Below are 25,126 nucleotides of genomic sequence, written 5' to 3' on the forward strand. Positions count from 1 at the left end.
TTTGCAGCTGTCCTGACTCTCCTCCCCTGTCCTCCCTGGCAGCAGTGTGGCAGTTAGAGCTGGCCCCCCCCGGGAGGAGGTGTGCTCTGCTGGCTGTTAAAAGAGTTGGCAGCGCTGTGCTCTGTGCTCATCTCCAAAGCTTCTCTGTTCTCCCTGGGCAATGGGTTTTAGTGTTCTGCCATTCTGAGTACAGAAGCATCTGTACAGATACAAAACCTCTAGTTCATGGATTGGGTTCATGAAGCCCTGATTCTTTTAATCTCCTTTGGAAGCTCTATTGCCCCACATTTTTTCTCTCCCCTCTTCTCTGTCGAACTGTTTCACAGCTGGCCTTCTTCCCCAGGCTTTCCCTCATCCCCTGGTCAGACTCGAGCTGTTCAGTTCCTGCAGGCCCAGTGGCTGTAGGGGGATCTGAGCTGCTCGGAGACAGCAGGGCCTGATCTCTAAAGGAAGCAGATTTTGTGGTCTAACTCTGATCTTGCTGAAGCTGCTTTTGTTACCCTTTCAGAAAACCAACCGAGGGCTGAATCAGAGCTGGCCGTTTGCTGAAGGTACCAAAGAATAGGGGGTTTAGAAACCAATGCCTAATCCCGTGGACAACCTTAATGCTGTGGGTTTGGTAACTTGTCGGAGGTAGTTTATTGTGGGTTTTGTGTAAGGTGCTATAGAGCAATCCCATGCAGCTGGAAGCCAGAGGCAAGACTATTTATTTCAGGGCTTTGAAGATCTCTACTCCTGGGACAGCTGTCTCGCTGCTGCAGTGGTTGGGTTTTATTTTGCTTTGGAAAAACTGAACAAAAATTTTCCTTCCATTTCCTTTTCCCTGAGGTGGGAGAATTCCTGGAAGTCTCCAAATAGAGTTAAGGGGTGTCTTCGTCCTTTTTACCTGAGCTGGGCTGAGTGCAGCTCCCAGAAGGCCAGGGTTTGGAAGGCTGGGAGCGCTGACCCAACCAGTCCGAGAGGACTCCTGACAGCAGGGCGGGGCTGCAGATGTGGCTGCAGGTACTGCGGGGAGATGCTGGGTGTCTGGGTGGGCTGACCTGGCTGGTTTGGTTGTTTTGAGGGCGCTGCACTCTCTGCACCAGCTGCTAATAAGGTGTTTTCTGTCAGCAGGGCTGGTGGCCCATCAGTCTGTGTTCTCAGAGATGAGCCCACAGGAGTCCCTCACTGGGACTTGGCTGCAGAGAGCTCTGTGGTATCTTGACAGTGTTTGACGTTTCCCAGACAATGCTTAAACCTGCCAGTTGACGCTGTTTAACACTCTCCTCTGTAAGAGCCTTCCAGAGGTGATGCCTATCAACTCTGGCTTTCCCTTCAAGGAATTGTTACCATAAGCTGCTGTATCTTTGTCACTCGCCAAATGCCACCAATGAATCTCTACTTTTGTTGCTTTGGGCTTTTACGTGTTGCCTTTAATTAGGATGTGTGCTTTTCTGTCCAGGGGCTGGTGGACAGCTCTCTGGTGACCAAATCCCAGAGAAAAGAAGGGGGTTTACTGTATTACCTCTTGGACTTGAAGGAACAATCCTTTAGCCCAGGTGTCTTTGCACGTGTCTTTTGGGAGGGGGATACCAGGCCTCCAAATCCAGCAGTTTGTCAGTTTATTCTTTGTTCTGTTTCTGTTCTGCTTCTGGCCCTTAATCTGCAGCGGCAGTTTGGGGCTGCATGATGCACAGAGGTTCAGGGCAGGGTCACCTGTTCCTCCAGGACAGGATCTGCTGATTCAGCTCAGTGTTTTAAGCAAGATGGAGCCAAATGAATCCTCCATGTAGCAAGAGCTGGTAGCCAGGATGGATGAGGAGTTCATTCACAGTTACTTAAACACTGAAGGAAATTCGATTTGTGTATTTAAAATTATTCTTAACCAATGTTTACCATCTTGGGGTCTCAAGGGTTAAAATACATCTGGCACCTTGGATCAATCTATGGGGATTTAAAAGTGCTCTAGATTAAGCAGGCAAATGAGTTAAACTGCATTTAGCTGATTCCCTGGCTGTGAATAATCCAGGCAACCCTGTGCTGAAGACATCTGGGGCTCATCTGCTGTTCGTAGTGGAGGTTTCGGACCCTTTCTCAAAGATGTCACTGGTCTGTAAGTTACGGCTTTACTGACCAGAAGGTAGGAGGCACTTTGCGAGTGGCCCCTTCTGATGGAGACTGGAGACCTCCGCTCTTCTGTCCTGGACATCAGGCAGTGGCTTTCACAGTGGTCCCATCTCTCAGCTCAGCTCTGCTTTCTGTCATTAGGATACAGCTTTGATTTGCCAGGGCTGAGTGAATTGGGACATCCCCTACTGCAGATCTGCACGAGACATACCCCTCTAGCAAGGTACAGGACAACCTTACAAATACAGAAAGCTAAACCTCCCACTAATTACTCAATGGGAATGCAGCAGGCAGAGCTTTTGGTCTAGATTGCATCCGTGCTGCTGTTAGCTTCAGGAACCCAGTGCTTCCAGCACTGCATCTTCCTCCCCGTTCTCCCCCATGCCCTGGGCAGATCTCTGTTTCAGGGTTGGCCCTGCTGTTTCATGAGCTGTGCCCTCTAGGTGTGGTTATCAAGTGTTAGGACAGACTTTGGGTGTTGCGCTGTGTTATTGCAGTGGTTGTGTAAGTCAGATGTGGACAAGTCCCAAGTGCAGATGTGTGGTGACAAGTGCCCGTTATTTGGCCCTGACTCCAGGAAGAACTGAACCCCTTCAGCCTTCTCAGTCTGGGTGGAGATGAGTGATGGAAAGCAGTTGCATACTTTCAAGGAATCAGTGAAAGGAGGATCCTTTGCTCTGCTCCCTCAACTAAAATGCTCTGCTGGCAAGCAGCAGCTCTGGGTTTGCCTTGATTTTTGCAGTGACTGCTTGTTGTGTTTAGTCTGCTGCGCTGTTATAAGCAGTCTCCCTGCGAGCAAGAAACTTGTGAGTGGCTGAGCTGAGATTTCCGGGTTCCTGATCAGAGGAAAGGCTGTCCCAACCAAATTGGGGTTGGGTTCCTGATTGCATTGCGATAGAAAAGATTATTCATCCAGTGGGGAAAAAAAAGCCAAACCAGAACTGCTGTTTTATTGAGTGTTTGACATATCTTAGCTGAGCAGATCTTGGTGCTCAGTACAAGTTACAGCTCTGCTTTTCTGAGCCCATGAGCTGGGCTGACTTACAGCTGGCCTAACTCTCAGGAATGCTACCTGCTTTCTGACTTTTCCTGCCCCGTGGGCCTTGGGGGCTTCAGGAACCCTTTTCCTCCTTTCCTTTCCATCAGCCCATTTACCACATGCTCTACTATCAGGTTGTTTGGGACTCTGGCCTCTCTTCAGTATTTTCTGACTGAAACACCTTGGTTTGTACAAGCAACTGTCTGTCTGGACATCTCTGACTTGCTCTGTCTGTACTCAGCTGACAGACCAGGAAGTGGAACAGGCATCGGTGCTTCCCAGTTAACCACCTCCTACCACTGCAGGGAGCTCCGGGTGGCGTTGAGGGACCAGACCTTACCACTCCTATAACGTAGGTGACCCTGACTGAGACTGGGACCTGCCCTTTCTGTGTCACTGCTCCAACCATCACCTTTAGTTTTTCCAGGAAACGGAAGCACAAAGAGGTGTAGCACAACATACCAAAAAAACCAAACTCTTCCTCCCGACTTTGTGAGGAGAGCCAGTTCAGCCAGAATCACTGACATGCTGACCTCTCCTCTTCTGGCTGGCACAAGTCTGGCAGCCTGTGTCTCCAAGGGCTTCTTACTGAAAAGGCCCCAGGGCAGACGTTAGCACTTTAAAGTACTTGGAGAGACACAAATCTGCACCAATTTGTTGCAATCACCCATATTTAAAGGCAAGTGGTACCTTTTATTTCCATGGGATTATTGGTCCACACCTGGCACTCCTATGGACAAGGTCGATGACCTCCCTGCCTTTCTGCTGTACGCTGGCTTTGGCTTTTATCTTTGGTAGGAGGCAACTGGCATTTTGGTCTCAGCAGATGGCTGCTTTAAAAACCACCCAAACCAGGAGACTTTCTCTTCTTTTCCAGGAGCCAAGGACTTTGAAGGCACGTGCTGGGGTTCACTTCCAGAGCAAAGGCTGCAGGGTCACAACACACAGTATCTCTTGGAGCCTGTGCTGTAGTTGAGGACAAACATCTGGTAAATTTAAAGGCAGGTAAAAGTTTATTGTGATCCAGAGAGGTGGGCAATCTCCATCCTGGGAGATATTTCACACTGCTGGACACATCCCTACACAATCTGTTTTAACTTTGAAATTGTCCATTTTGTGCAGAGGGGTTGGACCAGGGACATCCAAAGTCTCTTCCTCCTAAATTTTTCCATGTTTCTGTGCCTGATCCTGCTGATGACCCATGCAGTCTGCTTTAGGAGGAGTGAAGGGAAGAGAAAAAAGCATTAGAAAACATGAAGAAATGTAGCAATATTGCTGTCTGCTGCAAGCTCTGCCCGGGAGCAGATGCTAGCTGCCTTTCCTCTTCTAGATGAATTTATTTGACTGGAAAGACAGCTGCTGTTGCTGTGAAGTGTCCAGATGAACCTGTACATAGACCTGGGGCAAGTGGGAATGTCGAGGGGGGAATTTGGGAAGGCAGGGAGCCCATGCTGGCAGCAGCCCCTGGCCTGCTCGGGGACCAAGCAGGGCTCTGGGAGTGATGTGCTGGGGAGGAGCTCCTTGTACAGCTTCTTTCCTCAAGAGCAGCTGTTTCAGGCTTACCTGGATTATGACCATAATGAGAGAGGGTTTCTTGTTGGGCGTACATCCCCAGGAGGGGTTGCACTTGATATCTGACCTTTGTTTTCATTTCATACCAGGTGTTTCTAGGCCTTGAAATTTTTCTGTGGGCTCAAGGGGACAGTTAAGTCAAGGAGGAGAAGCGTAGGGAGACAGGATGTGTGCAAGGGTTGTGCTTTTGTGTTGTAGCTTTTGTGGGAGACAGACAAGCTTTGTGGGCCAAGAACAGCAGGACTAATGATGGGCATTTCTGGAGGGTTGTGTGCCTTCAGAGCTCTCGGCAAATGTCAGCCAGTTTGTCTGCTGCCCTGCAAATGCTGCTCGCTGGGAAGGAGAAATCCGACTGTCCCAAGTGAATGTTTCTCCCCAGCTGCTTTTCAGCTCACTTTGCCAGAGAGACTGAAAAAAGGGCTGCCCTTATGTGCAGGGACTGTGGATTGCACAGAGATACAGCCCAGCAAGCTTGAAATCATGGAGAGGCCAGTCCGACCTCCCCAGGGCCCTCTCCCAAGTTCAGGGCAGGGAGGGACCAGCGAGTCCAACGAGGCAGAAAAGCTCTCTGAGCTGTGGAGAGGAAGGAAGCTAAGCCCAGGGATCGCAGCTGCCATTATAGACTCAGATGTCCTGTCTGAAGGGAGGTTGGCTACCTCATCTGCTGCCTCTGCCTGGGGAGGGAGGGCTTGCAAACCAGCAGAGGAGGGAGCTGTGTTCTGCCAGCAGCTGGAGCCTCCCAGAGTCAGCCTGCAAAGCTGTCACTGCTCTTGCTCATGGAGAAGAAGTGTTACTGACAAGCTGGCTTCCTGACCAGTCTCCTTGCTGGGCTAGTTACCCAGATCTGCTCCATAAGGAGGTTCATCAGCTCCCCTGCAGCCCAGCTATTCCTTGGGAAGGTTTGATGTAGCTGGCTTGGTTAATACCAGATGTATTTTTAATGAGATATCATTTGTAAAAGGAGTTCCCAGTGCTGATGAGACCAGACAGGGGAAAAAAAAAAAAGTTTCCAAACAGGTTTGGAAACCTCTGTCTTCTAGTCATAGGAAAATTAAACAGAAGCCATCTTTCTGCCTTCAGCCCAGCGAGGTATTGTGAACCTGTCTGGGAGAAATTAGCATCCAGTTCCTGATTAAAAAGATGGGAGCAACAGCCAGGGAGGGTTAAAAGAAGGTATATGCCTTGAGGCTGTGCTAAAGGGAAACCCTAGATATTTGTTTCTCAGTCAGAAGTTCAGTTGATGGATGCCTCAAGAAGGTCCTGGTGCCTGGGCATAATTTTACTTGCCCTGGTCTGTTTTTCCTTAGAGATGGAGGATGCTGAGGGCTGAAGGCACCAGCTGGGTGCTTGGTGCCCTTCTATTTCCCTCCTCAAGGTTTTTAGGTGGGTGGCCAAGGCAGGAGGCAGGCAGCTGTTGATTTGCAGAAACAGACTCTACAACTCGCAGAGATTTATAAAGCACCAGTCCGGCATCAGGGTGCAAGGAGATTTCTCCACAAAGCTTGCACCCCAACAGCACATTTTACCAGAAACTTCTAGAGTGTGGATATACATATTCATTGCATTACATAACACAAACATCCATATGCATAAGTGAGGCTGGGTTAGCTCTAGAGGCTGGTGTCAGCAGTTTATGTTCTCTTTGCACCTGCGCATTGCCTCCTGGTGGGCGTCTCCGGGGGTCTGTTGGAGGAAGGCTCACAGTCCTCCTCACCTTGTACTTTTCCTCGGAGCATGGCAGATTGTCTTAGCCAATTTCTTGAACAACAAGAGTGGTTTCCGCTGGTTTACCACCTCTATCTTATCTAAAAGCACCAGTCTATTAGTTTCTACCATCCATACATGGCTATCTATCCACTACAAAGACTAAACTTGCTAGAACCCATCTGCTTTCCAAGGACATGTCTCTTATTTTTGCTCAACGTTGTAGTTCTTGCTAAATTTCCACAGAACAGTCCGGGCAAGCAGGATTATTAAGCAATATTCAGAAATCATTATAAGTTGCTATATGTTGCTATAAGTAAATAAGGTGCACAGCAGGTGATCATTTCCTTGTATCAGTAAACTTCTCCCTTGCCTGGGGTTTGAGAATGAGTCAGCTGTATCAGAAAGCAAGGTTGTCCCTAGACTTGCTTTAATCTTAGGTCTAGTAAGGGGCAGGAAGAAGAAGGGGCAGCCTGAAAGCTAAGGCAGTCGAAGGGGATGTGGAAAGGCTTCTGTCAGCGCCTTCGCCGTGGTGTCCCTCTGGATGCACTTTCGAACCTCTAGTTCATTCTCCCCTGGCCCTGTTCCTCTCTGGCCACTCAGCCTGAGACGTTGCGGAAGGGACGCACGCTGTCAGCTTGACATCAAGCGAGTAGGGGCTGCGCTGTGAACGTGCAGACTGCTTTGTTAAATCACCCCGGGGTGATGTATTGCGCACCTCGCCTGTGACGCTGAGCTCCTGAGAAGTGTTCCTCTTAGCCTGGTCTTCCTCGTGCAGACATTTGGAAAGACTTCATGCGCACAGCGCATGAGCCTTTGCTGGGATGACTGTCCCCTGAGAACAGACTCTCAGTGGGCTGTGGCACAGTTCTGACAAGGGGTCTGCAGCACTGAAAACTGTCCCATAAGGTATCTGAGAGCCCCTCAGGCACGGTAGAAATCAAAATAAGGATGGGTAGTGCGCACTGTCAGATGTGGACAGAACTTTTTCGATTTCTCTGGATGTTAACCAACGGTAAGTTAGCTACAGAAATCTCTTACTTTTCTTCCTCACTGCCAAGGTAAGTGCCTTACCAGCACTGACACTGATGGCTCGTTGTGCACTGCTGGTTCATTACAGCACAGGATCAGCCTCTGAATCGCTTGGCTAAGGAACTTTTTAAAGCCAGTATTAGTGCCATACTGCTAACAATTTTTTTGGTTTGGAAGCAACTCGGTTGTTATACTAAGTAGTTTAGCAGTGTAAATTCTGTAGTTTATCACAGTTTAGGAAGAACATGAAAGTAGCAAAAAATATTTTCTTACACAGTCATCCGCTCCTTTACAGGCAGTTGAAGATGCGTATGTACCAGTTGTCAAGTTTGAGTTTGATGGCTTTGAGGTAAGCGTTTTGTGCTTTTTTTTTTCCTTTGGAACAGGAGAACTTCTCCAGGGAGCTGTGACCATGCTGTTTTACAAGGTTATTGGTACCTTAGAGTGTATTTCGGAAACTGTAATTAAATGGCCTGACCACAGCCGATCCCAGGAGAAGACGCTGCAGTAAAATCAGAGCTTATAGGAAAATAAGCCCCCAGGGAGCCTGGCAGGTGGGGGGACATCAGGGACACCCCTTTCTGCCCTGTGCTTAGAGCGGGGGAGCCTGCTGGAACGGCACTTATCTGCCAGGGACTGTGCAGAGTGGGAGCAGAGGCAGGGTCCTTGCGGACTCCTCCCAGCTCTGACAAGCTGGCTTTCTACAGAGGGATGGGTATGGGGTAGTTCACGGTGTGAATCATGTCAGCAGACTAAATGCTTTGTTGCAAATCAGAAGTGAAGTGGTCATGAGACAATCTGGGAAATGGCAAGTAAAAGTACTCATGTGACTCCTGCCTGGGTTTGTCAGCTGCAGGAATCCTTGTATCTTGACTGCCTCTTACCCGGTGAATGGAGACCTGCGTGCTGTAGTACCTAAGCAAGTCACTGCTTGGTACCACTCTCATGAAGTCACTTGTTCCGTGACCTTGTTGTGGCCTTTGTCTGGTGCAGACATTCACAGAATAACTTTCTTGCCTCAGACTGTGCTATGAACCAGATGCTTCAGGATCAAAAGGGCTTACTGCATAGAGAAAATGCTCTCTCCTTTGCTGAAGTGTAGCTGAGGTGGTTGAACTTAGGTCTTAATTCTATGATTAATTTTAAGTTCCCTTTTAATGGAAATTCTAAGTTTAGAGTAATCTTTTTCAACTTAAAATCCCCTTCCTTTCCCTAGCTTAAAAAGAAAGGGGGGTTTGTAAATGAAGGGTTTTGTAAATAAAATATTAAACTTCTAGCAATTTTCTTGAGTTTTTTGGCAAATAAATCTCTTGGGAGATGTATCTATAGTCACATAGTTCTAGATGCAAATGTTAACCACTCCTTTTAGACTTGACTAACTGTCCCCCACTGGTGTGCTGTTCACAAACAGTGCAGCATTCTAACTCACGGTTGGCACTTTTTTTCCTCTTAAGATTGATCTGGTGTTTGCAAGACCGTCTGTGCAAACTGTTTCTGATAATCTTGATCTCGGAGATGACTGGCAGCTGAGAAGCCTGGACAGGAGATGTGTATGAAGCTTAAATGGTGAGCATATTTACACATCTGTAAAAAAAAAGTGTTACTGAAGTTGGTGTACTTCAGCGTTAGCAAGATTTTAAAGTGACCCAAGTGTTGCTATTGCAAATGTTTCCATGTTTGTCGAACTATTGTGATGAAATAAATTAAAAAAGTCATCAAAGCACTGAACGTTTTGTTGCTTGGCCTGCAATTGTACAGGTTTTCCCTGTCTACTATCTATTCCTTTTTTCAGGATTCGCTGTATTTTTTTACCATATGAAACGGAAAGAGATTTCTGTCTTACTGTTGGCTTTTGATAGGTATTTTTTCCTTGGGGAATTGCCCAGCAATTAAGCCACAGACTTTGGAATTCAGTTGATGGACAGTTTGCATGTCTGTGTCCAAATACTGATGCTAAGAAGCCATCGTACAGTTCATGTTGATAACTTTATGAAAAGCCTCCCTTTTTACCCGAGGAGCCGTCCTCTTCCTCTTCCTCTTCCTCCTCCTCCTCCTCCTCCTCCTCAGATAATCCTATTCCAGAGGAGCTCTTATGTTTCATTTGTAAAGAAATCATGACCAGCGCACTTGTTACTCCCTGCTGTGGAAACAGTTATTGTGACGAATGTAAGTGTTACTCCCATGTTTGTTAAAACCTGTTCTGATGATTCTGATTATAGCCAGGTATTAGAACAGCGTGACTGGAATGTGAGGAACATACATGCCCAGCGTGTCATCAGGCAGATGTTTCTCGTGGTGCTTTAATTGCCAGCAAGTGCCTCCGTCCAGGTAATGCAGTGACTTTTAGATAAACTGTTTGTAAGAAAAGTCTAGTCAGTCAATTAGGTGAAAGGGAAGAAAATACTACTTTACATCTCCTTCAAGGAGGCTAAATGGAATAAGGCTAAATTTACTTTGCAGATACGTTACCTGTTGTTACAGAAGCTGACAACTCTTGAGAGACAAGCTGGCAAATTCAGGTCACGCTTTTGTTTAACAGGATTGCCTCAGTTTCAAATTCAGTGTTAACACTGAAGTACTGTACATACAGATACTCTGAGTTACCAATCGTTAATGTCAGTGTTTAATGGGATGTGTTCGTATATCACAGAAGGGTTTGGCTTGGAAGGGAACTTAAAGCCCATCCAGTCCCAACCCCGCTGCCACGGGCAGGGACACCTTCCACTAGCCCAGGTTGCCCAAAGGCCCGTCCAACCTGGCCTTGAACCCTTCCAGGGAGGGGGCAGCCACAGGTTCTCTGGGCAACCTGTGCCAGTGTCTCACCACCCTCACAGGGAGGAATTTCTTCCCGATACCTAAACTGAATATACCCGTATGTTGGTTTATTTTAGGATTGATAGTATAACGCAGAAGTAATTTTACTCTGTGGAGGCTTTTGTTCCTAGAGCTACAGAAGGTTCATGTTACCTCTTTGTAAATGTTTTTCTGCCTCTAGGCTGTGAACAACTTCAAAAATGGAACTGGTTACGCACAGAGGCTCTGTCAGCAGAGGCAGCAGCAGCAGCAGGCACCAGCACCTCCACCAGCACTCGTGGCTCTTACCCGTCCTGCTGCGCTGGTGGCTGCCACGGGACGTGCTCAATCTTCCCCCCTGTCAATCCGCGGTATGTGGGAAGAGAAGGTAAGTTTTCTTTCGCCTTATGCAGTGATTCTGGTGTTTTAGTAGAGGAAAGCGAATGAAGGAGGAGCATGGTGGCGAGCACTTCTTGTTCTCAACTTAGGCACATGTACCCGTGGATGGTGACTCAACCACCTCCTTGGGCAGCCTGTTCGAATGCTTGACAAGCCTTTCAGTGGAGAAATGTTCCCCAATAGCTGATGTAAACCTCCCCTGGTGCAACTTGAGGCCGTTGCTTCTCCTCCTATCGCTTGTTACTTGGGAAAAGAGACCAACACCCACCTTGCTCCAAGGTCCTTTCAGGGAGTTGTAGAGAGTGAGGAGGTCTCCCCGCAGCCTCCTCTTCCCCAGGCTAAACACCCCCAGTTCCCTCAGCCGCTCCTCACAGGACTTGTTCTGTAGAGCCTTCGCCACCTTCGTTGCTCTTGTCTGGACGCACTCCAGCCCCTCAGTGTCTGTCTTGTAGTGAGGGGCCCAAAACTGAACACGGTATTCGAGGTGCGGCCTCACCAGAGCCGAGGACAGGGGGACCGTCGCTCCCCTGGTCCTGCTGCGATTTGTGACACAGCAGGGTGCCTTTGGCCTCCCTTGTCTAGGGAGGAGTTTGACAGAGCACAACGAGACTTAAAGAAGGAAGAGTGGGGGGTTGACTCAATGAAGTTGGGCTGTTTTTCATGCCTGTGTTTCGATGGCCTGTCGGACGGCAGTTACACTCGAGTGCATCTGACATCAGCAAAACTGACAGAGTGTTTGCTCCAATAGACTTTCTCGGTGCGGATGGTGAACATGCAAAACTAAACCAAGACGAATGTCATCCTGGAACTTCCCCTAAGACTTGCAGGAATTCTAAACTGGTTTTGCTTAAATAGCATGTCCACCTTTGCATCTGCAAGCAGTATGCATTTCCTCCTATTGGCCATGTTGTTTCTTGGTGTCTTTTTTGTAATAAAGGTCAAGCTATAATTGTATAGTAAAGGTCAAACTTATTTTAACAGGGAAAAGAAGAAGTCCAGACTTGATGAGTTTACAGATGATTCTGCTCAGGAACAGATGGAATCTAAAAAGACTCCAAAGGAGCGCAGGCGTTTGTTTTCCAGGTAACTGCTTTACATGTCTGTAACGGAGACGCTGGCTGTCTAGAGGAATCGGGAGGATCTGCACTGCCCCTCTCCAGATGGATTGGGTGATTCCAGGGGTTAGGAGGGAGAGGAGTTCCATATGTAGGTTACTAGCTCAACTAGGTCAGAGGTTACAGTTGACTGAGAGTTACAACTTGGCAGCAGTTGCTGAGGAGCAGGTGTCTCTTTTACTAAAGCTTCTCTCTGCAGTGACACCCTTCACCTCCTGACAGCCGTGAGGAGGCCAGAACCTGAAGAGGTCTAGTTGCTGGATTTTCTGCGTCTCCCTGTTCTGATTGTAACCGTTACCTCAAAGCACTTGGGAGGAGATATGGGAGAGAAATTGTCTTCAGCTCCTCTTTTGTTTATCTCCTGTGGGTACACGGGGAGATGTTAAGCTGGACTGCAAACCGGTGGCTTTCCTAGGAATTTCTTGACGTTGATCAATTTTTCTTAGGAACTAAAAGATCAGACTTGTTTGTGAGGAAATCTTAAATGGGTGAAGGACTTTGAGAGGAGGAACGATGCTAATGAACATATGCGGAAGAATGTGAAATGGTTCTTTAAACAATAATGAAAGAAAAACTTGTGAAGACAAAACTGGGGTAGCTGATGTTTCCTGTGCGCAGAATTCACTTGGGCAGGAGTCTGAATAGCTCTCTCTTAGTAATGCTGTCAGCATCTCTCCTGGAGTAATGGCGTTGAGTCCTATTACTAGAGGCTGACTTCAGAAGCTTTTAGAAATGACTTTTCCTGCAGTGCAGTCACTGCCCTTGGTTAGAGCCAGAGGTATGTGAAAATTTTGCTAGGACCTCTGGGCTAGAAGTATGGATCAAGTGGTCCTGTATGTAAGATTGCACTTACAGGTATTCTGCATCCTGTAGAAACTGCCGAATCAGTAGTGACGTTGAGTAGATGAAGCTGGCATTGTCAAGCTGACCTGTACTGTCTTCAGGCTAAACGGGGTTTTCTTGCCGTTTGATACTGCGCTGTAGCCATTAAGAGTTGCAGTTTCTGCATCTTACTGCACCAAAATAGTTGTGGAGTAGTGAAAAATGTTCCCGTAGCAGTAGAGGGCAGCACACGCCCCCTGAAATCAATCAAGGGCTGTGGTGTTACATGTGATAGAAGCCCGTGGAAATGGAGGTTCCCTTCCTGTATGTTTTTGCACTAACAAAGCAGTGGCTGTTCTGTCTTGTAAGCAGAAACTGTTACATGTTGACAAGTTCTTCAATTTGCAGTAGTAGTATGTCAGCAGCTCAAAGCAGCTTTGACAGAAGCATATGGAGAGTCAAAACCCAAAACAAATTTGGAGGAAAAAAATGGGGAGAGTGACTGTTTAGAATTCACTTTTTTTATTGACAGCAGTGCTGTCAATATAGTAAACTTTGCTGTTTCCACCCCCCCCCCACCCCCCCCCCCAGGTGTGTTTAGGAGAGTATTAGAGGATTCAGCCCTCTCACGAGCACCAACCAACAAAAACTGTGTCTTCACCTCGGGAACACGAGCGGTTACCCCTGGAAGCTACCGACCGAGACTCGCAGAAAGGCAAGTACCTTTCATCTTCTTGGACAACGTTTAGCACTTTTAAAATGACTATTACAGGGAGAAGCTATCACATAGTTTGCCCCTCCTCCCCACTTTTTAAATTTAAATGTTGATAAAAGATAGCGTATTACAAAGAGCATAAAAACACTTCAGTAATTTTCCCCCGTCTCTCTCTCTCTCTGTATACATGTAAACACAAATATATATATAGTGTCACACACGTCGTGACTACCTGTATCGATTGTAGGTGGCAAAGGTACAAACGGGCTGTTAACCCCATGTGTGCTTTCCTGAGATACACAACATAGGTCTTGCATCTACTTGTTCTTCAAGATCAAGATTTGTGTAGCCTAGTTTTAAGGGTCCTAAGGTAGGAATGTAGTTTCAATTCCCCATCAGGCCGTGCAGGCACTCTTATGGGGCTGTTTATTGCATCTGGATCATTTGTTTCCACACTGCTTCAGGCTGTGTTGCCAGAAACCAGGGGGTAGAGTGCTGGAGAATTCGTAAAGCTCTTCAAAGTGGATGCAGCTGTTGGATGCTCGGCAGCCTTTGGTTCAGCTCCCTTTTGCTTGGTAGATAGACTGTCCTAGTTCATGTTCAAGGGATCAAACCAAAGCAAAGCAAAACAAACCCTAAAGAAAGGCTGGTGTTAAAACTTCTCATTGGTGTCCGTGGTGAGTCTGCTTTCACCAGCAAGTGCTGCTGTGTACACTCAATTAAACTGGGAGCTGCCCATGCCTGCTTGCGTAGATCTGAGTCCTCGTGTTAGGGTAAATGTTCTTTTGGCTGCATCTGTTCTCGCGTGATGTAAAAACGTGACAGATATTGGGAGCAACTGTTTAGGAGAATTACTATAAAGGAAGGAATTGCTGGTTTTATTTTGTCATGATGGACAAAAAAATAACTGATTGTAAGTCATGTCCGCTGCAGCTTATGCTTCCACAATACACTGCTCAGCTGATTTCTGTGTGCAAATGGCTTTGGAGGGGAATCCCAGGTGCGTGCTGTTGCTCTAGGGAGAAGCAGGCTGCAGCATGGGCTCAGAGGGCCAGGAGGTGCTTTGCCTTCATGTCACCAGAAGGAGAACGAGGAGTTGAAGAAGGGGCTCGAGAGCCAGAGACTGCAAGGAAGTTGCTGTACGAGATCCTTTTGCCTTGCTCTGTCTGACAGAAAAGCTGCCTCCTGCTCGCTGGGCCTTAGCCCGAAACACTGTGAGCACTCCTTGCTTGAGCCTGTGAGAGGGGAGAGGGTCCTTCCTCTGCCAGGGAGTGTGCTACTGTGGGCTGGCTTGTTCTGAATAGGTGATGGGCAGTTGTCGTGTTGGGATTGCATGGTGACAATCTATACTGTTGACTCCCTGAACGGTTTTTCATTTCTGTCCCCGTTTCCTTCTCCAGCTATTTTTAATACATCGATTAAAACCACAAAGTTTTAAACCTACATTTGACTGGAACATCATCTGTCGGTTTTGGCTGCAAACATTTTATTTCCTAAAAATAAGTCGCCTTTTCATCCGAACACTTAAAAGATTTCTAGCCAGTGTAGTACTATTGTATTGGGGTGTTTTTAACAAGTTTCTCGACGTGTTTCAGTGTGTGCACTTAATTTCTACTTCACTTAGTATTTTGAAAACAGTCTTAAGCTGAACAGGGGTTTCATGCTTGGGAGAGAAAAAGAGCAGATCTTGACTCGAAAGCAGCTTTTCAAAGGGAAAGGTGAACTGTTTTGTTTCTTTTTGGATTGTTATTCCGGTAGCACAAACATCTTGTTTTCTCAGGATTTTGTTACCTCTGGAAAAAAAAACCCTTGGTGTTGCTTCGCTTCCTCCTTCTCTGGTTGGCTTGTTTGTTGTTGGTTTGTTGTTTGTGTTGTTTTGTTTTTTTTTTTTCCTCACTCCCTCCAGAGGAAGTGCTCAGACTGTTATCTTTTAGGAAGACGTTTTAATTTGTGACTCAGAGATCTGCAGAAGTCACTAAAAACATTTTCTGTGCATCCGAACGCTCTTTTTATCCTTTATAATATGAAAGGAAAGATTTTTAACCTTCATCGGAGAATACAAAGTACTCCAGATGGGTGTGGTTTGCTTTCTATTCGGTGTTCCTGTAGCCTGTTGCTTTGGAAGTGCAGGTAATAAGCTTTTCAGTTGAGTAAAGGAGTGCTGGTGCTTTTTTGTTTTTCTGCCCCTAGAAATCTAGTGCTTAATCGTGCTGCGCTGTGCTGTAGAAGTTGTGGACGCTGTGCTGTTCTCCAGAATGCCCCTTAGGCTGCCGCTGCAAGTAGGTCATTGAAAATAATAACCTTAGGCTTTAAAAATATGGAAAAGTTAACGATGCATAAAGTTTAGAGTGGTTCCCTTCAGGTTTTTGGGTTGGTTTGGGTTTTTTTTTCCTTCTTTAAGATGGCACTGGTTGCAGTGATCTTAGTTTACTACGTGCCTAACTGTCTTAGTGTGGACGTGGATCCTTCCTGCCTGCTATTTCAGTTTACTGGCAGACATACTTACGAGAGCTGTTTGGCGTTGTGGAGTGTATGTATGTATGTGTATAAAGATGCATGTAAATGTGTATGAAAATAAAAAGACCCACAGTGCCCTCCCCACATCCTTAGTTTTTCCTGACCTGTACTTCAGCGTTAGCAAGATTTTAAAGTGACCCAAGTGTTGCTATTGCAAATGTTTCCATGTTTGTCGAACTATTGTGATGAAATAAATTTAAAAAGTCATCAAAGCACTGAACGTTTTGTTGCTTGGCCTGCAATTGTACAGGTTTTCCCTGTCTACTATCTATTCCTTTTTTCAGGATTCGCTGTATATTTTTACCATATGAAATGGAAAGAGATTTCTGTCTTACTGTTGGCTTTTGATAGGTATTTTTTCCTTGGGGAATTGCCCAGCAATTAAGCCACAGACTTTGGAATTCAGTTGATGGACAGTTTGCATGTCTGTGTCCAAATACTGATGCTAAGAAGCCATCGTACAGTTCATGTTGATAACTTTATGAAAAGCCTCCCTTTTTACCCGAGGAGCCGTCCTCTTCCTCTTCCTCCTCCTCCTCCTCCTCCTCCTCAGATAATCCTATTCCAGAGGAGCTCTTATGTTTCATTTGTAAAGAAATCATGACCAGCGCACTTGTTACTCCCTGCTGTGGAAACAGTTATTGTGACGAATGTAAGTGTTACTCCCATGTTTGTTAAAACCTGTTCTGATGATTCTGATTATAGCCAGGTATTAGAACAGCGTGACTGGAATGTGAGGAACATACATGCCCAGCGTGTCATCAGGCAGATGTTTCTCGTGGTGCTTTAATTGCCAGCAAGTGCCTCCGTCCAGGTAATGCAGTGACTTTTAGATAAACTGTTTGTAAGAAAAGTCTAGTCAGTCAATTAGCTGAAAGGGAAGAAAATACTACTTTACATCTCCTTCAAGGAGGCTAAATGGAATAAGGCTAAATTTACTTTGCAGATACGTTACCTGTTGTTACAGAAGCTGACAACTCTTGAGAGACAAGCTGGCAAATTCAGGTCACGCTTTTGTTTAACAGGATTGCCTCAGTTTCAAATTCAGTGTTAACACTGAAGTACTGTACATACAGATACTCTGAGTTACCAATCGTTAATGTCAGTGTTTAATGGGATGTGTTCATATATCACAGAAGGGTTTGGCTTGGAAGGGAACTTAAAGCCCATCCAGTCCCAACCCCGCTGCCACGGGCAGGGACACCTTCCACTAGCCCAGGTTGCCCAAAGGCCCGTCCAACCTGGCCTTGAACCCTTCCAGGGAGGGGGCAGCCACAGGTTCTCTGGGCAACCTGTGCCAGTGTCTCACCACCCTCACAGGGAGGAATTTCTTCCCGGTACCTAAACTGAATATACCCGTATGTTGGTTTATTTTAGGATTGATAGTATAACGCAGAAGTAATTTTACTCTGTGGAGGCTTTTGTTCCTAGAGCTACAGAAGGTTCATGTTACCTCTTTGTAAATGTTTTTCTGCCTCTAGGCTGTGAACAACTTCAAAAATGGAACTGGTTACGCACAGAGGCTCTGTCAGCAGAGGCAGCAGCAGCAGCAGGCACCAGCACCTCCACCAGCACTCGTGGCTCTTACCCGTCCTGCTGCGCTGGTGGCTGCCACGGGACGTGCTCAATCTTCCCCCCTGTCAATCCGCGGTATGTGGGAAGAGAAGGTAAGTTTTCTTTCGCCTTATGCAGTGATTCTGGTGTTTTAGTAGAGGAAAGCGAATGAAGGAGGAGCATGGTGGCGAGCACTTCTTGTTCTCAACTTAGGCACATGTACCCGTGGGTGGTGACTCAACCACCTCCTTGGGCAGCCTGTTCGAATGCTTGACAAGCCTTTCAGTGGAGAAATGTTCCCCAATAGCTGATGTAAACCTCCCCTGGTGCAACTTGAGGCCGTTGCTTCTCCTCCTATCGCTTGTTACTTGGGAAAAGAGACCAACACCCACCTTGCTCCAAGGTCCTTTCAGGGAGTTGTAGAGAGTGAGGAGGTCTCCCCGCAGCCTCCTCTTCCCCAGGCTAAACACCCCCAGTTCCCTCAGCCGCTCCTCACAGGACTTGTTCTGTAGAGCCTTCGCCACCTTTGTTGCTCTTGTCTGGACGCACTCCAGCCCCTCAGTGTCTGTCTTGTAGTGAGGGGCCCAAAACTGAACACGGTATTCGAGGTGCGGCCTCACCAGAGCCGAGGACAGGGGGACCGTCGCTCCCCTGGTCCTGCTGCGATTTGTGACACAGCAGGGTGCCTTTGGCCTCCCTTGTCTAGGGAGGAGTTTGACAGAGCACAACGAGACTTAAAGAAGGAAGAGTGGGGGGTTGACTCAATGAAGTTGGGCTGTTTTTCATGCCTGTGTTTCGATGGCCTGTCGGACGGCAGTTACACTCGAGTGCATCTGACATCAGCAAAACTGACAGAGTGTTTGCTCCAATAGACTTTCTCGGTGCGGATGGTGAACATGCAAAACTAAACCAAGACGAATGTCATCCTGGAACTTCCCCTAAGACTTGCAGGAATTCTAAACTGGTTTTGCTTAAATAGCATGTCCACCTTTGCATCTGCAAGCAGTATGCATTTCCTCCTATTGGCCATGTTGTTTCTTGGTGTCTTTTTTGTAATAAAGGTCAAGCTATAATTGTATAGTAAAGGTCAAACTTATTTTAACAGGGAAAAGAAGAAGTCCAGACTTGATGAGTTTACAGATGATTCTGCTCAGGAACAGATGGAATCTAAAAAGACTCCAAAGGAGCGCAGGCGTTTGTTTTCCAGGTAACTGCTTTACATGTCTGTAATGGAGACGCTGGCTGTCTAGAGGAATCGGGAGGATCTGCACTGCCCCTCTCCAGATGGATTGGGTGATTCCAGGGGTTAGGAGGGAGAGGAGTTCCATATGTAGGTTACTAGCTCAACTAGGTCAGAGGTTACAGTTGACTGAGAGTTACAACTTGGCAGCAGTTGCTGAGGAGCAGGTGTCTCTTTTACTAAAGCTTCTCTCTGCAGTGACACCCTTCACCTCCTGACAGCCGTGAGGAGGCCAGAACCTGAAGAGGTCTAGTTGCTGGATTTTCTGCGTCTCCCTGTTCTGATTGTGACCGTTACCTCAAAGCACTTGGGAGGAGATATGGGAGAGAAACTGTCTTCAGCTCCTCTTTTGTTTATCTCCTGTGGGTACACGGGGAGATGTTAAGCTGGACTGCAGACCGGTGGCTTTCCTAGGAATTTCTTGACGTTGATCAATTTTTCTTAGGAACTAAAAGATCAGACTTGTTTGTGAGGAAATCTTAAATGGGTGAAGGACTTTGAGAGGAGGAACGATGCTAATGAACATATGCGGAAGAATGTGAAATGGTTCTTTAAACAATAATGAAAGAAAAACTTGTGAAGACAAAACTGGGGTAGCTGATGTTTCCTGTGCGCAGAATTCACTTGGGCAGGAGTCTGAATAGCTCTCTCTTAGTAATGCTGTCAGCATCTCTCCTGGAGTAATGGCGTTGAGTCCTATTACTAGAGGCTGACTTCAGAAGCTTTTAGAAATGACTTTTCCTGCAGTGCAGTCACTGCCCTTGGTTAGAGCCAGAGGTATGTGAAAATTTTGCTAGGACCTCTGGGCTAGAAGTGTGGATCAAGTGGTCCTGTATGTAAGATTGCACTTACAGGTATTCTGCATCCTGTAGAAACTGCCGAATCAGTAGTGACGTTGAGTAGATGAAGCTGGCATTGTCAAGCTGACCTGTACTGTCTTCAGGCTAAACGGGGTTTTCTTGCCGTTTGATACTGCGCTGTAGCCATTAAGAGTTGCAGTTTCTGCATCTTACTGCACCAAAATAGTTGTGGAGTAGTGAAAAATGTTCCCGTAGCAGTAGAGGGCAGCACACGCCCCCTGAAATCAATCAAGGGCTGTGGTGTTACATGTGATAGAAGCCCGTGGAAATGGAGGTTCCCTTCCTGTATGTTTTTGCACTAACAAAGCAGTGGCTGTTCTGTCTTGTAAGCAGAAACTGTTACATGTTGACAAGTTCTTCAATTTGCAGTAGTAGTATGTCAGCAGCTCAAAGCAGCTTTGACAGAAGCATATGGAGAGTCAAAAACCAAAACAAATTTGGAGGAAAAAAATGGGGAGAGTGACTGTTTAGAATTAAATTTTTCTTTTTTTTTTTTTTTATTTTTTGTATTGTGGGGTTTTTTTGAGGTCCAAGGTTCCCTTGCTCTAGAAGTTCATATACGTACTGCGAGGGAAGATCACGTTCTTCCCGCCCCTGCTCCTGACTCAGGGATTTTCTCTAATTAGTACTTTGCCTGTGCTGTTGAATTCTAACTCAATTGAGTTTATATTGAGTTTACTTGTAGTAATACAAGTCACCTTTTTTTTACATTTAATGAAAATATTAAGACATGATTTCAAAGAATAACCAACATAGGGTAGAGGGAAACCTGGCTTGGTGTGTCTTTAATTAGGTGTGTTGCATATTACAAGCCATGTCAGGTCACTGGAAATGAACTTGGTTGGTCAATACAGCAGACAGCTCACTTCTATGTTTTCTTTCTCATACTGTATGCCTCAGAAAGCTCAAGAAATGAAAGATAAGAAAAAATCAGGAAAGGTTCAAAGAGGCAATGGTTATTAAAGACATACACCTTAAGAAAATACGCCACAGGTTAGTTGCAGGAGTTTTTGGCGAAGAAATAGCAGCAGGTTGCTGACAAACTCGTGATGCAGCAAGTAGATTCCCTCTCCATGTTTTAAGGTTTCTTGGTCCTTGAAATGAGACCTGAGAGGACTCTGTGGGTTTTTTCCTCCTCCAGCTCCAAAGTAAGCTCTTTATCACTTCATCATAACGTCGCTGCCACGCAGCTTTGCAGAATGAAGGGGACATGGGGACACCAAGGTGGCTGTTGGGGACATTCCCATCCATGAGATGTCCCCCACGTTGATGTCTCATTATCTTGAGGGACCCCAAGGTGGCTCTTAGTGATGTCCCCATCCTCGGGGTGTCCCCCCCGTTGACACCCCATGACCTCGAGGACCCCAAGCTGGCACTTGGGGCCATCCCCATCCCTGGGGTGCTCCCCACTTTGATGCCCCACGACTGGGAGGGGACCAGGGTGTCCCCAGGGTGTCTGTGGTGACGTCTCCATCCCTGGAGTGTCCCCAACATTGACACCTGTCACCTTACAGGGTAATTTGGCAGAAAATAAACCCCCTTGCGTCCCAGTTTATCCTCAGGTGTCAGAGGGGCTGGGGGCAGCTACGTTTAGATTCTGAGTGATACCAACTTGTCACTGTTCTTGTCACTTGTTCCTTCCAACCTCCACCCTCCCGCGTGACTCTGGGCTTGGGTTTCCCTCCTAAAGCAACTGGACTCAGCCCTGACGCCCACTGGGAAGGGTGCTGGGACAAGGGATGATCCCAAACCGCTCTGCCGGGGTCCTTACTTCTCCATGCAGGAACAGGAACGACGCAACACCAATATGATGATCAGATCGTCTGTTTATTTCCCAATCCTGGTTACATTTATATTCTACTAAGTTCCGTACACGCGCTCATCTATCTTCTAATAGGCTACAGGTTATCTGCACACGCTGTTCGTGCGCCTCTACAAGCATTTGCATTGGTTAATTGCAATTAGTACGTAAAGCCCAAAACTTGCCAAAAACTCCCTTATCTCATACCCTGTTTTGCTCAGACTTGTGTGCTTTTGCTGACCACAGATGTTTCTCACTTCTCTGCTATCTTGTGTGTTTTTGCCAGCCTTATTTTGCTGGCCTTGTCTTCATCCTTGCATTCTTCTGCCTGCACTAACTTCCCTCCAGCGTGGCCCAGACTCCTACACCGCTCCCTGAGGATTCATCTCAGAACAACAGCTCCCCACTCCAGAATATCTTGTGGCAGACTCAGTCGCAAGAGAGAAAAGATCTTTTTATTGTAGACAGCAACCGCGGTGGCCCCGGAGTCACAGTGTTTCATGCAGGGAGAATGAATCGGCACCTGCAACAACAGAGTCAGAAAGCTCTGGTGAATCCATGACGGCAGGAAGAGGCAGGGTTTTGTTGCCCTCTCTCTGGGGAACACCGTTTATGAGGAATTGCTTACAGCCCAGAGGAGAGAGCTGTTGCTGGCATTGGCTATGGGCATGCACCTGGGCTGCCTGACCTGCTGCACCTTCCTGCATCTTTTCGCTGCCCCTCCAGCGCCTGTGGAAGGAGGGCTGGGGCCCCCCTGGCCAGGCTGGCTGACCTGGGTGGGCCGGGGCAGCGTGCCATCCTCCTCCTCCTCCTCCTCCTCCTCCTCCCCCTCCTCCTTCTCCTCCTCCTCCTCCTCCTTCTCCATCCTCCTCCTCCCCCACCTCCTGCTGCTGCTGCTCCCTCCTGACCTGGGTGGGCCGGGGCAGCGTGCCCCCCGCCTCCTCCTCCTCCTCCTCCTCCTCCTCCTCCTCCTCCTCCTCCTCTTCTTCCTCCTCCTCCTCCTCTTCCTCCTGCTGCTTCTGCTGCTCCCTCCTGCTGCAAACGGAAAGAGAGAAGAGCCCGTCAGTGGATGCCGCCAGGCCAGCACTCCCGGAGCCTGCCCTGCCCTGCCCTGCCCTGCCTGCAGCGCGTTGCTGAGCGGTGCGGCAGGACGGGCAGGGAGCCGGCAGCTGGAACCATGGCTCCGGCTCAACAGCTCCGGCTCGGGGGCTCCTGAGAGTCGGCGTGTCCGTGGGACAGCCTGGCCCAGCCCTGGCCCTCTCCTCCTCCAGGCTGTGGGCAGCACCAGAGGCTGCGTGTCCCTGCAGAACCACGTCCAGCGGCTGGTGCAGGCGCTGTCCTTCCTCCTCCGGCTGACGTCCTCTCTCAGGCTGCCCAACCTGCACAGGGACACTTAAGGGACAAGGGAGGACAGCCCAGCTGCTTGCAGGAGGGGTCTTTCTTTCCCAAACTCACCTGGTGAGAGGCAAAGTCCCCCTTTGCTGCTCGATGGGACCGTCGGAGGCCCTTGCTTGAGATCAACCTGCAAGAACCAGGCTGCACTTAAGAGAGCAACGCCGCAGCAGAAAGGGCCACCAGCCCACCATCCTACTGCTCGCCCATCCCTGCACCCCGGCACAGCCAGAGGGGAAAGGCAGCCATTCTCCCCTCTGCCTGTCCCTCCACCAGCCTCTCCAGGCTCCTGGTGCTGAACAGCCTCCACTGGGCAAGAGAGCAGCAGTGGCAGAAGGGGAACAGCGATGCCTGTGCTGCTCGGCAGGAGGAGCAGTGCTGGGGACAGCGCCCGGGCCAGAGAGATACTCACGGCATGGCGGCAGCTCCGCTCCTTCTCCAGGAGTTGGAGTGACGGGACGAGGGTCACTCGGGGTTTCTTGGCTCCTTCTGGTGTCCTGTGTACCGGGAAGGGACAGGGAGAGAGCTGGGTGAGCCCCAAGCTGCCTCGGCATAGAAAGCTGGTCATCCATGGTGCTGTCACCACTTTGACCGTCCTCCCCGTTCCTTCTCCCTCCCCCAGATTCCTGTGCCGAGCATGACCTCGTACGGTACGGAGTGTCCCCGTGCTCAGCTGGGGTCAGCTCTCCTGGCAGCCCTGCGCCCTCCCAGCTTCCTGTGCAGAGCCTGGGAAAATGAAAAATCCTTGACTTAGGACGAGCACTACTTAGCACCGACTATAGCATCAGCATGTTATCAGCATCATTCTCCTACTAAATCCAAAGTACAGCACTGGACCAGCTCCTAGGAAGAAAACTAACTCTGTCCCAGCCAGAACCAGCACAGGCATCTGCCTTCTTTGGTGCTCTGCTGCTCTTCTCTGCGCACTGCCAGGGCGGGTCTGGCTTCCCCTTCACGCACCCGTTGGGGAGCTGAGGCGAGAGCTGGGTGAGGACAGCCACCCCCCACGTGCTTCCTCATCCTCAGGCTGAAAAAATGCCACCTCCAGGCCCCAGTTACCTTGATGGCCTCCAGGGGAGTCCAACAGCCTCCAGTGGTACTCGCTGGTCTCTGGCGGTCCTCGGTGGTCCTTGGCGGTCCTCAGTGGTCCTTGGGGTTCTGCGGCGGTCCTCGGGCATCCTCGGTGGTCCTCAGTGGTCCTCGGTGGTCCTTGACGTTCCTCGGTGGTCCTCAGGGGGCTCCAGCAGTCCTCGGTGGTCCTCGGTGGGCTCCAACAGGCTCCAAGGGACTCCTCCCGGCACTATGGCGCTGCCAGACAGAAAATGGCAGCCCCTCTCCTTGCCTCTTTGGGCTTAGGGCAGAGGAGATGGCCCCCGTTATGAGGGGAGGGGGTGGGGGTGGGAAAGCCGGGCTCATCTGCGGCTTGATGTGATGAGCTTACCGGGTGTCGGAGTGGCTGGTCCCCTCGGGGCTAGCACCAGTTGAGGGGGGGGGGGGGGGGGGGGGGGGGGGGCGCTATTGGGAGGCCGGCCGAGAGCCCCCCCGCGCCCTGTGGCGCTTTGGGCACCCGGCCATGGTGCTGCAGTGCCCCATCAGCCCTGCAGGAGATGGATCCACCTCCATCGGCTCCTCCTCTTCTCGAGGTGGATCCACCTGCATGGGCTCCTCCTCTTCTTGAGGAGGATCCACCTCCATGGGCTCCTCCTCCACTTGAGGAGGATCCACCTCCATGGGCTCCTCCTCCGCTCGAGGAGGATCCACCTCCATGGGCTCATGGCCCCGCTGTGGCAGGTCAACCTCCATGGGCTCAACTGACCTGCCAGAGCTGCTGCTGCTCCCATCAGCCCTCTTGCGTTTTTGGGGCTGGGGAGCCATCCTCACTGGTTCAAAGAACCTTTTTTTTGCTCGTCCCACTGTCTGTGGGCTCCTCTACAAATCACACCTGCTGCCACAAGCTCGATTGCACAGCGAGCTGTGGGCCAGCTGCAGGGGTTGTGTAATGGGCAGCTGCTGACGTCACCAACGATCACTGCTGGGATTGGCCCCTGAGGCCCAGGTGAGGGCCCCTGAAGCCCAGGTGAAGGCCCCTGAGGCCCAGGTGTCCCCTGAGGCCCTGAAGGCCCCGTGCCAGGCACCATTTTCTTGCCAGAGAGCAGGGCTGCCCCTCGGGCACCGGGACGGCCTCCAGCTCCCCTGGTGTGCCCTGGGCTCCAGCCCCCTGCTCAGGCCAGACCTGGGGTCCTCTCAACGGGCCAGTGGCCCACAGTGTGCCGGCAGGGCCAGGGAGTCTCCATCACCCTCCAACCACTGGGCTGCTGTGAGTGGCACCGTCCCCAGAGCTGACAGGAGCAGAGAGGGGCAGATGGAAGGAGAGGGCCTGGCGTCCTCTGGGCTGCTGCGCAGGGGGGACGGGAGGCGTCCGCTGTAGGGCCACCGAGGTCCTTGGGGCCTGGAGGAGGGGTTTG

This window comes from Strix aluco, chromosome 4, assembly GCF_031877795.1.
Source record: "Strix aluco isolate bStrAlu1 chromosome 4, bStrAlu1.hap1, whole genome shotgun sequence".
NCBI lineage: Eukaryota > Metazoa > Chordata > Aves > Strigiformes > Strigidae > Strix > Strix aluco.